The sequence below is a fragment of the Schistocerca nitens genome, chromosome 2 (genome assembly GCF_023898315.1).
Source record: "Schistocerca nitens isolate TAMUIC-IGC-003100 chromosome 2, iqSchNite1.1, whole genome shotgun sequence".
Taxonomy (NCBI): Eukaryota; Metazoa; Arthropoda; class Insecta; order Orthoptera; family Acrididae; genus Schistocerca; species Schistocerca nitens.
Genome location: NC_064615.1, coordinates 1,066,005,049 through 1,066,008,697, shown reverse-complemented (window position 1 = coordinate 1,066,008,697; position 3,649 = coordinate 1,066,005,049).

Here is a 3,649-nt window from a genome sequence, read left to right as displayed (position 1 = left end):
TGAAAGCGCATGGCCTTCCAAGCGAATTTACCAATAGTGTTGAGGGCTACTGCGGGGGTAGCATGACAGTGATAACAGGCTGCAGCAGTGTGAGCGAGGCAGTTCAGCCATCAAGGGATGACTCTGAAATTATTGGTATGACTGAGCACCACTTAAAAATTTAACAATTCAGAGGCTTCCTTTACCAGGATATCTACATCTACATCCATACTCCGGTAAGTTCTCGAAACTTCAACAAAAGCCCATACCGAGCTGCTGAGCGTCTCTCCTGCAGAGTCTTCCACTGGAGTTTATCTATCATCTCCGTAACGCTTTCGCGATTACTAGATGATCCTGTAACGAAGCGCGCTGCTCTCCGTTGGATCTTCTCTCTCTCTTCTATCAACCCTATCTGGTACGGATCCCACACTGCTGAGCAATATTCAAGCAGTGGGTGAACAAGTGTACTTCTCATGTGGAAGAAGCGTACTGTAACCTACTTCCTTTGTTTTCGGATTGCATTTCCTTAGGAGTCTTCCAATGAATCAGTCTGGCATCTGCTTTACCGACGATCAACTTTATATGATCATTCCATTTTAAATCACTCCTAATGCGTACTCCCAGATAATTTATGGAAATAACTGCTTCCAGTTGCTGACCTGCTATATTGTAGCTAAATGATAAGGGATCTTTCTTTCTATGTATTCGCAGCACATTACACTTGTCTACATTGAGATTCAATTGGCATTCCCTGCACCATGCGTCAATTCGCTGCAGATCCTCCTGAATTTCGGTACAATTTTCCATTGTTACAACCTCTCGACATACCACAGTATCATCCGCAAAAAGCCTCAGTGAACTTCCGATGTCATCCACAAGGTCATTTATGTATATTGTGAATAGCAACGGTCCTACGACACTCCCCTGCGGCACACCTGAAATCACTCTTACTTCGGAAGACTTCTCTCCATTGAGAATGATATGCTGCGTTCTGTTATCTAGCAACTCTTCAATCCAATCAAACAATTGGTCTGATAGTCCATATGCTCTTACTTTGTTCATTAAACGACTGTGGGGAACTGTATCGAACGCCTTGCGGAAGTCAAGAAACACGGCATCTACCTGGGAACCCTTGTCTATGGCCCTCTGAGTCTCGTGGACGAATAGCGCGAGCTGGGTTTCACACGATCGTCTTTTTCGAAATCCATGATGATTCCTACAGAGTAGATTTCAAGTCTCCAGAAAAGTCATTATACTCGAACATAATACGTGTTCCAAAATTCTACAACAGATCGACGTTAGAGATATAGGTCTATAGCTCTGCACATCTGTTCGACGTCCCTTCTTGAAAACGGGGATGACCTGTGCCCTTTTCCAATCCTTTGGAACGCTACGCTCTTCTAGAGACCTACGGTACACCGCTGCAAGAAGGGGGGCAAGTTCCTTCGCGTACTCTGTATAAAATCGAACTGGTATCCCATCAGGTCCAGCGGCCTTTCCTCTTTTGAGCGATTTTAATTGTTTCTCTATCCCTCTGTCGTCTATTTCGATATCTACCTTTTTGTCATCTGTGCGACAATCTAGAGAAGGAATTACAGTGCAGTCTTCCTCTGTGAAACATCTTTGGAAAAAGACATTTAGTATTTCGGCCTTTAGTCTGTCATCCTCTGTTTCAGTACCATTTTGGTCACAGAGTGTCTGGACATTTTGTTTTGATCCACCTACCGCTTTGACATAAGACCAAAATTTCTTAGGATTTTCTGCCAAGTCAGTACATAGAACTTTACTTTCGAATTCATTGAACGCCTCTCGCATAGCCCTCCTCACCCTACATTTCGCTTCGAGTAATTTTCGTTTGTTTGCAAGGCTATGGCTATGTTTATATTTGCTGTGAAGTTCCCTTTGCTTCCGTAGCAGTTTTCTAACTCGGTTGTTGTACCACGGTGGCTGTTTTCCATCTCTTACAAGCTTGCTTGGCACATACTCATCTAATGCATATTGTACGATGGTTTTGAACTTTGTCCACTGATCCTCAACACTATCTGTACTTGCGACAAAACTTCTGTGTTGAGCCGTCAGGTACTCTGAAATCTGCTTTTTGTCACTTTTGCTAAACAGAAAAATCTTCCTACCTTTTTTTAATATTTCTATTTACGGCTGAAATCATCGATGCAGTAACCGCCTTATGATCGCTGATTCCCTGTTCTGCGTTAACTGTTTCAAATAGTTCGGGTCTGTTTGTCACCAGAAGGTCTAATATGTTATCGCCACGAGTCGGTTCTCTGTTTAACTGCTCAAGGTAGTTTTCAGATAAAGCACTTTAAAAAATTTCACTGGATTCTTTGTCCCTGCCACACGTTTGAGTCTCCCAGTCTATACCGGGAAAATAAATATCTCCACCCAGAACTATAACCTGGTGGGGAAATCTACTCGAAATATTTTCCAAATTATCCTTCAGGTGCTCAGCCACAACAGCTGCTGAGCCAGGGGGCATATAGAGACATCCAATTACCATGTCTGAGCCTGCTTTAACCGTGACTTTCACCCAAATTAATTCACATTTCGGATCTCCGTCAATTTCCTTCGATACTATTGCACTTCTTATCGCTATAAACACGCCACCCCCTTCACTGTCCAGCCTGTCTCTGCAGTATACATTCCAATCTGAGTTTAGGATTTCATTACTGTTTACATCTGGTTTCAGCCAACTTTCTGTCCCTACTACTATGTGGGCATTTTGACCGTTAATTAATGAGAGCAGTTCTGGGACCTTTCTATAGATGCTCCTGCAGTTTTTCTATTAGCACATTAATATTGTTATTCCCTGTTGCATTTTGCCTACTCCTACCTTGCTGCGTCTCAGGAGGCGTCTTGTCGGGCCTATGGAGGGAATTCTCTAACCTAAAAACCCACATGTGCACTCCACACGTACTCCGCTACCCTTGTAGCCGCTTCCTGCGTGTAGTGCACGCCTGACCTATTCAGGGGGACCCTACATTTCTCCACCCGATAGCGGAGGTCGAGAAATTTGTACCCCAGATCTCCGCAGAATCGTCTGAGCCTCTGGTTTAAGCCTTCCACTCGGCTCCAAACCAGAGGACCGCGATCAGTTCTGGAAACGATACTACAAATAGCTCAGATTCCATCCAGCGAGCGAGGCTTTCCGCCTTCACCAACTCCGCCAACCGCCTGTACGAACTGAGGATGACCTCTGAACCCAGACGGCAGGAGTCATTGGTGCCGACATGAGCAACAATTTGCAGTCTGGTGCACCCAGTGCTCTCTATCGCCGACGGCAGGGCCTCCTCAACATCTCAGATGAGACCCCCCGGCAAGCAGACAGAGTGAACACTGGCTTCTTCCCCGACCTTTCCGCTATTTCCCTAAGGGGCTCCATCACCCGCCTAACGTTGGAGCTCCCAATAACTAATAAACCCCTGCCCCCCGTGTGCCTGCTCGGACCTTGCTGAAGGAGCGGCCACATGTCCACTCACAGGTAGAGCAGGCGATGCTACACGGCCAGCCTCCACATTGACCCTCCGCCTCGTGCGCCGCGAACGCTGCTGAACCCGCCACTCCTCTTGGGGAGAGGGTGGCCCAACTGCGCCCGGTACCCGCAAAGATGTCTCGACAGCAGGGACAGTGGGTGAAGTATGTAACACGTGGGGTG